This window comes from Erithacus rubecula, assembly GCF_903797595.1.
Source record: "Erithacus rubecula genome assembly, contig: scaffold_100_arrow_ctg1, whole genome shotgun sequence".
In the NCBI taxonomy this organism is placed as follows: domain Eukaryota; kingdom Metazoa; phylum Chordata; class Aves; order Passeriformes; family Muscicapidae; genus Erithacus; species Erithacus rubecula.
Window position 1 is genome coordinate 561717 of NW_027636406.1, and position 12764 is coordinate 574480.

Sequence of the window (12764 nt, forward strand, 5' to 3'; positions counted from 1 at the left end):
TGTCGTTATTCTCCGCGACCGTATCGCGAGTAGCGACAATTGGAGGTTCCACCGAGATCGTCCTTCACGGGAGCCGAGACCGTCTTTCGCCAGGACAGCGCGAACTGGGACCGCGGAGCCCCGCAGCCCCGCGGAGCGGAGCAACCCCGGACTGCGAGCGCCCTAGCGACCGCTCCTCTTTCCGCGGAGAGAAGGTACTGTGTTTCCGCCCCCTCCCTCCTCCAAACTAGCGGCTAGGCGAAAAATTCTAAAATGGGGAACAATCTATCCAAACAAGAGGAGATTATTATCTCATTATGGAGGGATGTTCTAGAGGACTTAGACATCCAAATCCCAGATAAAGATTTGATTGCCTTGCTAGCTTGGGCAAAGGAGCGCGGTTTTTCAGAGGAGGAAGGAGAAGTTTTTTCAATGGACGTTTGGAAAGAGCTGGGGAATCTGTTGTGTGCAGCTCTCCATAAAGGAGATGTTTCAGTGTGCCCGCTGCTTACTACCTGGGGGATTATTCATCAGAGTTTTGTGGAGGATGAGGCGAGATTTGAACGGAGCGAGGGCGAGTCCGATGACTGCTCCGAGAACCCCCCGAAGTCAGGACAGCCCCTCCCGCTCGCACCCCAAGGTAGCGCGGCGTCCTTTCCCCGGAGGGCGGTAACGGCAGAGACAGTGCAAATGCCAGCTATTACACTGGAGGTAGTGGAGCAAGTCACGTTCGCGATCGCGACGGCCATCTGGGAGGCGTTTGTGCCCTATGTCACCATCCCCGATGAACCGCGGCGCACCGCGAATGGCCCGGCAGCGAGAATGGGTCCCGGGCTGCCGGCGGGCCCCCCCCCAGACCAAAGACGGCAGGGGCAGCCGGCCGCAGGGGCGGGGCTATCGCTACCCCCTGCGCGACGCTTGACGTCACGGCCCACGATCCCGGAAGCTTCGGGTCCCCCCACCAACCCTCCCGGGACGCCGCCGGGATCCTCCTCGTCTCTAGGGGCGTGTCCTGCCGCGCGGGCCCCAAACAAGGTCGCCGCTCCTGCCTCCGCGGCCGGCCCTGTCTCAACGGGATCGGAGACCGCCGCGACATCCTCCGTGGGGCAGGAGTCGCCGCCTTCGTCATCCCACTCCAGCGCCACAGACGCCGACGAACCACAACACCCCCGCCGGAGGCGTGGTGTCCCTTCACATCCCCGCCGGAGGCGTGGTGTCCCTTCGGCCAGCAATCGCGGCAGAAACCCCCGCGTAACTTGGGAGGCTGTCAGGTTGCGGGCATTGCAAAACGGGGATTGGGACCTCTTAGAGAAGGTGGGAATGCCAACAAAAGGAGTTTTCCAGATGGAGGGAAGCGTCCAGGGTGACCCCGCGGGGCCCTACCCGGCCCCCGGGGATGACCTGTCGCAAAGCAGTGATGGGGACACCCGGGGGACGGAAGGGGCTCAGGCTTTTCCCGTCTTCAAAGGGGCGCAAGGTCAACTCGACCGGCATGACCCAATTGCTTGGCGTGTTGTCCAAGATATACAAGATAAGGTAGCACGCTTTGGACTCGGTTCCACCCAGGTCATGCAGATTCTTAGAGTATTAAATACAGACCTGTTAGCACCTTACGATATAAGGCATATAGCACAGGTGCTATTTCAGCCAGTGCAGTTCAGAGTGTTTGAGGACACCTGGGCGCAAATGGCTGATAGGGCTGCTGCAGACAATATGGGGCTGCCCCAGGATGACCCTAGGTATGCAATAGGCCGAGAGGTTTTGATGGGTACGTTTCGTTTCTCTAACCCTGACCTCCAAGCATCTTGGCCCCCTCCCGTTCTTGAGCAATGCCAAAAAATAGGGTTCGCAGCAATTATAAAAACAATAGAAGCTGCAGCTCCTAAAACAAAATATGTGAAGATTACTCAGGGTCCTAACGAACCATTCCTACAATTTGTAGAAAAGGTGGCTGCAGCCCTAGAGAAACAGGTCGAAGATGATGCTCTCAGGCAGATGTTGTGTAAACAGCTAGCCAAAGATAATGCCAATGCTGACTGTGCAAAAATTATACAGTCTCTACCAGGAGATCCCTCACTAACTGACATGATACAGGCATGTTCACAAGTGGGGACTATAGATCATCAGATCTCTGCCCTGGCAGCTGCCATGTGGCAGCATCAAAAGATGTCAGGAGGTGGATATTATAAACAGGGAAAACCTAAAGGCAAGAAGCCTACCTTTTTGTGTGCCAAGTGCAAAAAGCCAGGACACTATGCAAACCAATGCAGATCAAAAAACCCTCCTCCTGGCCAGGGAAACGGGCAGGGGAGCGCTTGGGGGTACAGCGCTCAGATAAAAACAGTACCCCAGGCTTCCTCAGCCAGCACTCAGCCAGCACCCGGGGGTCAGCCGGAGTGGATGTATACACCGCAGCCACAGTCATCTTAGACTCGACTGGTGTACACAAGATCCCTCTGGATGCCACTGGACCTTTGGGCAAAGGCCTGAGTGCCCTGCTCATAGGGCGGTCCAGTGCCACCCTCCAGGGAATCTTTGTCCACCCCGGGGTCATTGATGCTGATTTCACAGGTCAAATCTATGCCATGGTTTCTACGCCTTCTCCTCCTGTCACTATCCCAAAGGGAACTCGAATTGCCCAATTGGTGCCTTTCTATTCGTCTGTTCTCAGGGTTGATCAGCGAAATCGCAAAGACGGTTGCTTTGGATCCACAGGACCACCACAGGTTTTCTGGACAATGAATGTCTCGGATCAGCGACCACAAATGATGTGTACTCTGACTCTCTCAGGTGCCAACCCGTCTCAGACTCAACTCAGAGGTTTGCTGGACACTGGGGCGGATGTAACAGTGATCTCACTCTCTGCCTGGCCTCCCACATGGCCTGTGGCCCCTCTGGGTCAGGCCATTGCAGGCTTGGGGGGCACAACACAGACCTTTGTGAGTCAGAGGCCTGTGTTGATCAGAAATATGGAAGGGCAGACAGCCACGGTCCGACCATACATCACTGCAGCCCCTATCAACCTCTGGGGACGAGATGTGTTGGCAGCCTGGGGGGTGCGCATGGAAGCAAATTTTTAATTAGGGTCACTGAAGTGAAGGGCAAGAACTATCCTATGATACCCCTACGGTGGTTGTCTAATACCCCCGTATGGCAAAATCAGTGGCCCTTGCCAAAACAGAAATTAATAGCCCTTCGAGAATTAGTAAAAAAAAAAAAAAAAAAAAAAAAAAAAAAAAAAAAAAAAAAAAAAAAAAAAAAAAAAAACAAAAAAAAAAAAAGAAACCCAAAAAAACAAAAAAGGGGAATGGCTGGTGAAACACCACACAGCCGACTAGAAAAAGCTTTATATACCATCAATCACCTTACTGTGCCACAAGATTCCAATAATCCTGTTATTGTGAATCACTTTACTTCTTTACAGGCTGCAGATGAGATACGCTTGCCCCGAGCGAAGGTGTTCATACGGAACTTGACCACGAACAAGTGGGAAGGCCCGCATGAACTCATCGTTTGGGGCCGTGGGTATGCTTGCGTCTCAACAGATACTGGGGTACGCTGGCTGCCTGCGAGATGTGTCCGTCCTGACCTGCGACATCAGAGACAGAATGCAGCCGAGGCACAGCCTTTGGATGCTGACCAACAGGCCGACCGCCAGCCAGATGGTCCCTCTACAAGCAGAGGATGAACTCTTTTGTTTCTTTGGAACTGTTTTCAGTCTTTGGACATTGTTAGATAAATTTCATATTGGAAATCACGGGTCTGGCGAATGGTGGCGGGTTTCTTTCCTATTGTATTAGAAGTAAGTTGCTGGGAAGCATCAGGTGCGAAGGTTTCCCTGGATGCTTCAAGCGTCCACGAATCTCCAGGGATGTGTTTGCTCCCCTCCGACAAGGATCCTAAGGAGGACAGCAAACACCTCCTTTTTTCTTTTAAAACTAAAAGGGGGACTTGTGGGCTTCATTGAAGCCACAGGCTGAAAATTGCAAGGGCCTGAGGCCTTTTTCTCCTTTCTCATGCTAAGGAGAATTTCTCTCGGGTCTGCTGCAGTTTGCCTGTTCCTCCCTGGATCTTCCCAAGGTGATAAACCTCGGGAAAAACAGGAAGGAATTCACAACAAGATTAAGCACCTGCTGTTTTTCAGAAAGTAAGGAAAAACAGTTCTCACGATCCGTGAGAACGTTCTGTTTTCTTCTACTATCCAATGGACGGCCGTTCCTCTCTTCTTCAGCGATCCACAATATAAAAGTGGTTCGCCTTCACAATAAAGTGGCTTCTCTTTGCTGCTAGCTGGAGGAGTCATTGTCGTTATTCTCCGCGACCGTATCGCGAGTAGCGACAGAGCCCCACAGTGTCACAATGATCCCCTCAATTCCATGAGGCCCTGCTGTGCTACAGGCTCTGGGAGCAGCAGCAACCCCCTGAAGAACTCCATCTGTATTTCATAGGAACACCATCCTACAGCCCCCTGGAATGGATCCACTTTGTCTGGTACTGTGGCAAACCAGCTACCATCTGGTCCCTGGGCATCCTGCTGCACCAGATGGTCTGCGGGGAGCACCCTTTCAGGAGGGGCCAGAACATCAGCTGGGACCACCAGATATCGCGGCCACCATGACTCTCTCAAGATGGATCCTCATCTCTGGCCATGGGGGGAATATCACTGCTGGGAGACAGCAGCGGACTCATGAGCATCCTGCTCTGGCAGGTGCAGAGGAGGTGGCACATGTCCTGCTCTCCTCCAAACAGAAAATCCATGGGGAAGTTCAGGAACAACCCCGGGCACACCCAGCATGCCTGGGCACAGGAATGGGGGGGGGGGGGTGGTGCAACTTCTCTGACTGACTGGTGATTTCTGGTTTCTCTTTTGAGAGTGCCAAGATGTTATTAAGAGGTGTTTGTCCATGCAACCCTTGGACAGGCTGTCCTTAGAACACCCTTTCTGGGATCCTTAGCTGCAGGGTGTTCATCTGCTCTAGACAATGGGAGAGATCTGCAGTTGGATCCAGGGGCCTGGCATGAAACAGCTGCACCCATCTCATGGCAATCAGTGGCAAAGCAAACCAGACTGGTTTTGTCCTGCCCATAGCTCTGAGCAGGGATCATCAGAAGGGAACACACAGCTCTTGGGCTGGAGCTGAGCTGGAGACCTGGTGTGGCAAGCACTGGTGGCCACCATCCCCCTTGGGTTTGCTTGTCTGGTTTGTTGATGGCTGGAGCCCTGGGCAGAACACTGACAGCCTGGTCTGGTCTCCATGGAAGGAGAAGGAGCCCCTGGAGAAGCTGTACCAGGTGGGGCTGCTGCTGGAGACACCAAGGACAGCCTCAATGATGACAATCTGTTCCTCAACCTAACAAGCTGAAGATGATGGACTTGGATTCTGACATCTTCTTCACAGACAAGCTGCACACCCAATTTGCGGGTGAGTCCACAGCCAGAGGGTTGCTCCCAGATCTGGGCATGTGTCCAACTTTAGGACAAATTTGGGGAAAAAGAGCTCCAAAGCCCCCCCCCCCCCTTTTTCTTTTTCACAATTCCTTCCTTCACTGAGCTCAGAAAGAATTGTTCCTCAGGTGAAAATGGAAAAACTTTTTTATTAACAAAAATACAAAAGAAACACTCCCCAACCCAAACCCAGATGAGACGAACCCAGCCGGTCCTCGCCGAGGAGAGCGGCAGAGCCTCCCAAGCCGACCTCCAGCAGCGACCCCCAAAGTCCAGATCCTTGTCCTCCGGAGTCGGTGCAAATCCCTGGAGCAGGTAGAAGGGAGAGAGGGGGAGGGGCAGCCGGGAGCAGGCCCAAAGCAAGCCCAAGACAAGCTAAAGCGAGCCCAAGACAAGCAAAAGCAAACCCAAGACAAGCCAAAACAGGAGCACAGGCAAAAGAGCTGGGGGAAAAGGGAAAAAAACGGCCAAAGCAGCCAGGGGAGGGGGTTACAGCTGAGCAGACGGCCAGAGCAAGACACAGCCCACAACCGAAGCGCAGCAAGAGAGAGACGGAAAAAAAAAGAACCAGCCTAGATAAAACAGTCCGAGGGAGGGACCGGCAGCTGCACGGGGGAAGCAAGAAGAGGAGCCAGTCCAAACATCAGCCCATAACAGCATGACACGGCTTAGCCGGGCACCAAAGGTTCCCCCCTTTGCTGGGGTGGATACCACGAATCTTTCAGTGGGCTGCCAAGCTGCTTTTTGGCTCTGGGCAGCTCCTGAGGGGTTGGATGTGCCATTGCTGGCTGCAGGCTGGGCACATGTGCTGCCCTCCTGCTTTGCTGCCCAAGGCAGCAATGATGGGCAGCTTTGGACAGCTTTGGGCTCTGCTCTGGGCACGGCCAGCATGGCCTGGGCACTGCCAGAGCTGGGACAAGAGGGACAGGAGCCTTCAGCTGACAGGCGGGTTCTGGTTTCTCTCCTTGCAGCCGGGCCCTGTGGATGCTGAGGCTGCTCTGGGCTCTGCCAGGGCTCTACTGGGCTCTACTGAGAAGGAAGCGAATCTTCTAAAGGATTTGGACTGTGACTGGGTTTAGATTGCTAGTCCTGCTTGGAGCTGGCAGGGAACAAAGGAATTTCTTCTTGCTTCAAACTAGTTTCACCACAATTGAAAAAAAAAATATTGGAAACAACTCCTAAAATCTTTTTTAAAAAGGTTACTGCGGCCAGTAAGGTGCATCAATGCCATCAGCTCATATACAAAGTAAATAAATTAGTTTCATCTTTCAAAAGAACAGTTACATCTTAATTCAAAGTTACAAAAGATTTTTCACTAATAACTTGGGTTTTGTTTTTATCTTTCACATTTTATAGAGGATTTTTCTTTTCTTTTCCTTAAAACAGAAAACATGACATAAAAAAGGAGTGTACTTGACTCCTGGTTCCCTTGTGGAGCAGCTCCTTCCCACTGGCTGAGCTGCTCAGGCAGAGCCCAGCAGCTCCTGGCCGTGCAGGGATGAGGCTTTTCCCCAGTGCTGGGCACAGACTGATGGAGCAGCACTGCTGTACACGGGGATACACAGAGGGAGCAGGAGCAGCTGCCTTTGCCCACCTGGAGCTCCAAGGGCCAAACTCTGAGCAGACAGGGCTGGAAGAGACTTGCAGGTTTCCTGTTTGCTGTGCTGCCCCACTTGTGCCCAGCCCAGCTCTGTGTGGGGCAGAGGGAGAACAAGGGGCAGCTCCCTCCCAGCCACCAGCCCAGGGACCCGTCTGGCCCTGGGGCTTGGGGCACTGTCAGCACTCACTGCTCCAGCCACTGCTTCTGCTGGCACTGACAGCAACACCCAAACTGTGGCTGATCCCAAGGGAGCAGCAGTGCCTGGATCTGATCCCTGACTCTGGGTCAGGGCTGGACAAATGACCCCCACAGCAGCAGCAGCAGCAGCAGCAGCAGCAGCAGCAGCAGCAGCAGCAGCAGCAGCAGATGGAGCTGACTTTCAGCACAGCCGCTGCCACTCTTCCCTCCTGTGTGCAGTGGTGTCACAGCAGCCTGGGGCACCTGGGAGCCCCCAGTGCCAGCAGGGTCTCGAGATGGCAGCTCTGGGCTCCTGGAGGAGTGCAGGAAACAGAGATGGGGACTCCCTCTCATGTGGGACTTCCAGATGGAAAAGGCTGCTGTGAGCAGGCAGCTCCAAGGACAGAGAAAGGAGGGGCTGGAGCCCTTGATCTGTGCCAGTTCCACAGCCCTGGGCAGCAGCCACTGAGCACAGGGGGAACAGAGGGCACAGCAAGAGGGACAAAACCAGTCAAGGTCAGAGATTGGGAAGAGCCAGAGCTGGGAACAGCAGGAACAGCTGCTTCATTGCACTCTTGGCGAAAGCTCTTGGCTGGTTCAAAGTGCTGAAAGGGGTGAAGGGCAGAGAGGAGGCCACACCAAACAATGCTCCTGGTTCCACACCCTCCCCTCTCAGTGTCCCAGAAGGAATTGGATGAACTGTATTCTTCTCTCCGAGTTGTCTCATTCAGCATGAGCAGCTGAGCACCAAGAGCTAAAGGAGCTGAAGCCTTAGGCCACAAGAGCTGAGCAAGAGGGAGATTTTTGACCTAAGTAGTGCTGCCAACAGCAGAGCCCAGCAGATGGAATCCTGGAATTTTAGAATCCTTTCTGTTGATAAAGACCTCTGAGCACATTGAGTCCAGCTGTTCACCCAGCACTGTCAAGTCCAGTAGTAAAGCACATCCCTGAAGTGCCAAGGCCTGGTCAATAGGCCCTGAGCCAAAGGTGACCTCTGGATGAACCTTCCAACCAAGGGTTATCTTTGTATCTACTCATTAACAAAATACACATGGCCATTAGTACTGTCATAGATGTATTCACACATTATTGAAACATATATTGACCTTTCTGTATTTAGAAACTGGACAAGGCCATGAAATCCAACAGCTGACCTTGTTTGGGGGTATGTGATCAAAGTCAGCTCCCTTGGTTCCTCCTTGAGCCCTGGCCAGGCTTTGGGAGTGACCCAAGAGGAGAATGAAACCACAATGAGCTACAGTAAATGACACTGATTCCTGAACTTGGTGTCTGTGTCTCTGCTGCTGACCCTGCCTATTGGTAAAACAAAACTGGTGTGGTCTGGCTAGATCACCACAAAATGTTGCTTTTTAAATGTAAATGTAAGAAATCAGTCCTGTCTGAAATTCCCAGGGAGAGGGAAAACCTTCCTAGAGTTTGCTGGTCAGAGCATCATGAGAACAGTGGGGAAGTCTGCTGAAAGAAGCTGAACCACTGCATGTATGTAAATAGGGAAAAATGAAAAGAACTTATGTGTTTGGGAAGATGAGAATGAATTTTATTAATGGGATCTCAAAAGCAGCACCAACAGAGAGAATGATTGCTGCCAAAATGCTCCCACATGAAGTGACAGAAAAGGCTTTTAATCTTGAACTTGGATTTGTTTGTGCAAAGGATAGAATAATACTATATTCAATAATTATATACATATATCATATCTATAATACATATCATATATATATATATCTGTAAAATAAAAATTTGATATATGAACTTTCCCATATATATAATGACATTGCAAAATAATGGTCCAAGCAGTAATTTGTTAGTGTTGGTTTCTCAGGGATGTAACAGTACTCTACACAAAATGACTGGCCAGGACCCATCACTGATGAAATCTGTGAGATTGTATACAACAAATGAAAGAGGAAGGGATGAAATTGGCAGTTTTAATAGGGTTTGCTGATACTAGGATGTGAAATGCTTTGTCTATTCCTGTGAAAAAGAAAGTGAGTAAGATTGCTAAATTTTTCATACACCAGACTACCCAGAAGCAGCAGCACTGATTGACAGATGAAAGGGTTGTTAAAAGAGCAGTTGAAAAAAAATAGGAGATGGAAATTAATTGCAATGAAAATCCCATCTCACAGATGTGCTCCATACCCTTAACAATGGGCCCAGAGAGGAATGGAAACCACCTGGATGTGCATGGCTGCACCGAATGTGCAAATACAACCATGGATAGTGAGACTTGGACTTCTCGGGAAATTATTCTGGGTATGATGGTCCCTGACATGGCCACCCTAGAGGCTGCAGGGCTGTACCATTATGCACTGGAATTAGGAAAAATCAGAAGCGAATGAGAATGATCAATACCAGAACAGTTATTCAGATTCCTTAAGGATGCTTTAGTTTGATAAATGCCCACTCAAGTTTGGCCTTGAAATGTTCATGTTTTGGGAGGAGTAATTGGTGCAGAATATCATGAAGAAATTAAAGTAATTCTCTTAAACAATTGTGAACAATTGGATTATTCAATCTCATATTCAATTGTGGAAGAGTAGCACAATTATTGATACTGCAGTTTTTAAAACAATTGTGAAAAAAGGACATCCACCTCAAATCTCTGCTATTCGTGGAGATAAAGATTTTGGATGCACCAGTCCTAATAACGGAGCCAGAGTGTGGGTGCAGAGTGCAAAAGACCCTTCCAGGTCAGCTGAAGGAACAGCTCTGGGGAAAGATATCATTGTTTCATTGATCCCTGGGTGAGAAGGATGGGAATATGTCCCTGCAGCCAAGTGTTCTGTGCCAGAACAAGTGGATGTTATGGGATATTGTTTTACAGATCCTGTAGGACCAAATCTCCCTGTTTGTCCCAACATCTCTTTGGCAAATGCTCTGATCCACGGGGCTCCATGTGAAGGCTGATGTGACACTAAGGGACTTCCACACAAATTCCATCCAGGAGCCTGGGTGCCCTCAGGGACTGGGACCAGGCACCTCTCCAGCTGGAGGGGAAAGGACCCACCAAACCTAGTCAACCACAGACAGCACGGGAGAGATGAACAGCAAAGTACTCTGGAGACATTATTCTGGAATTAAACAGGTGTGAGCTCTGTGGACAACAGAATTATTGCTCCTAACATAAATGAGAATGAGGAAAAAGAATGTAGAACCATGTTTTTAAACTACTTCTAAATCTGCAAATTGTATCTTGAGAGTCAGGCAGAATCATTGTTTGCCAGAAACACCTCTAGAGTTTTACATGAAAATGGTCATGAAAATGTAAGATCAAAAACAGCCAAAATGCTCAGTGTAACAAATTGCTGTGTATGTTCCCAACCAGAGGGAAATCAAAGCAAAGCTATGGTTTGCCATGATTGTCATGGTTTGCTTTTTTAATATGAGCCCCGTGATGCATTTGGTGCTGATCCCTCGAACCTCAGGTCCTGAGAGGAGATAGCACAAACCTTTCCAGGAGTTGAAGGCAGAAAAAAACACAAAGTGTCTCAAAGCATTAATGGGTCCCACTGAGGTCCATCCCCAACACAGGCTCCTCATGGATTCCTTGGAGGAGAGAAATGGAGGCCATGATTGCCCAAAAACCTCTCAGAGACTCAGAGAAGAAAGGAAAAAAGGAAAGTACCTTAGAAAGCAGAAATACCTTGAAGCATTAATGAGCCCCACTGAGTGTTGTTACTGAGAAAGGCTCTCAAGAGACTAATTAAAGCAGATAATTGGAGGCCATGATTGCACAAAACTCTCAGAGACTCCAAGGCAAAAGCAGAACCCAAAGTCCTTGGAAAAACCTGCAGTCCCTGGGAGCATGAAGGAGCCTCCAGGGCCATTCCTGACCAAGGCTCCCCAGGGACTGGTCCCAGAAGATCCCTGAGGCCACTGGGATGTGGGGGGATGCTGAGGGCAGCACAAGGGGTGACAGTGCCCAGCCTTGCTGGGGCTGTGCCAGGAGGCCCCAGTGGCTCAGGTCAAGGTGTCTCCTCAGAGCTCTTGGTGGCACAGACCCTGCTGTGCCCCAGGGCACCAAGACTTGGCTTCTCTTTGTCCCCACCTGTCATCTCTGCCTCCAGTTCTCTGCTCTGATTGAGGCTTGGGGACACTTTCTCACTCATGTTCCTCCCTGGGACCCATTAAAACTTCAGGAAACTTTGGAGATTGATTCTCACTTGGAGTTCTTGAGAGGTTTCCTAACAAACTGAAGCACGGAAATAAACTTCACAACCTATAAAGTTGTCGAGTAGGTACGTATTTTATTCAGCGCTGAATGCAGGGGGAGAGCATCTTCCCAAATCCTGCGTACCTTACATGATTTGTATTCTTCTATTTTTCTAGGAAGTTCCTGCATATTCTAAATCGTCTATACATACTGATTTTCTTCCTCGCCTGTTCCCCACTCCCTATGGAAATTAGCTGCATATTCTTTGCGGCTGCGTAGTTTATTTGGTCTGTGTTCTCTAGATGAGTTGGTGGGCTGGAAATGGTGAAGAACATCAGTCTTCCTCGCTATTGAACTTTTCACCTTGTCTTTCTACGCATGCGCTGTAGTCTCTCAGTTGTGATATTTTGCAGACTGCACTTTTACGAAGACTAACCCCCTTCATTTTTGCAAGCCCAGCAAAATCTATAAATCAGGGGTCTCTTATTGTTCATTCCTTTCCTTACACAGTAATTGATGTTCTACTCTTCATTCTATTTAAGCCTTAAATCCCCTGTTTCAGTCCCCCCTTTTCTAGAAAATTAGTAAATTCTTTTACTTAATACAAAATTTCTTTTTCTCCATTCTTACGATATCTATCCCTTAATACCTTACCATGTACTCTGGGCAATGAAGTTAGTATTGCCATCCGTTGTAGCATCTTCCAATTCCAAATGAGTAATACAAAAGACAGCAGTAAGCTTAGACTAACTAAAACAAGTAACACAATTACTGGATGACATAATGTATTCAAAATTCCAGTTGCAGTTGGGGACCACCCGAAAAGGGCATCCCACCAATTGTGTCTTGTATCCTGCTTAACCCTTTGTAAGACTCTATTTATTTCTTGGACATCATGATGAACAGTGACTAAAGTCTTTTGCCCGCTCTCTTTGATTTCTTCCAAAATTTTTGCTAAGTCTTGATGTTTTACCAGTTGCTTTACCAATGTGAGGTTCATTCCAATGGGCGTAGGTGACAGTTCGTGGTATGTTGTATAGTTAGACCTTATCAGCTGGTGGGATGTAACTGGTGACAAATATGAAAAATCACATCCCACAATTCTAACGGAATTACAAATACAGAAGTTAGAGTTATTCTTAACAGGCAGGATTACATTCTCATTATCTATGTTTACAAAAACACAAGTGGTTCTTAAACATACACATCCTCAACCAGTATATATAAGCACAGTCTTTTGATCAGCATCTGGATGAATTTCAAAGTGGCATACACTCTGCTCGGTGTCAAGGCATACATATTGAGCATCAATTGCATTGCTTTCACAGATAAACCCTTGTTGTTCTCGAGTAACACAGGATTTTACATTCACAGTTTGCCATTTC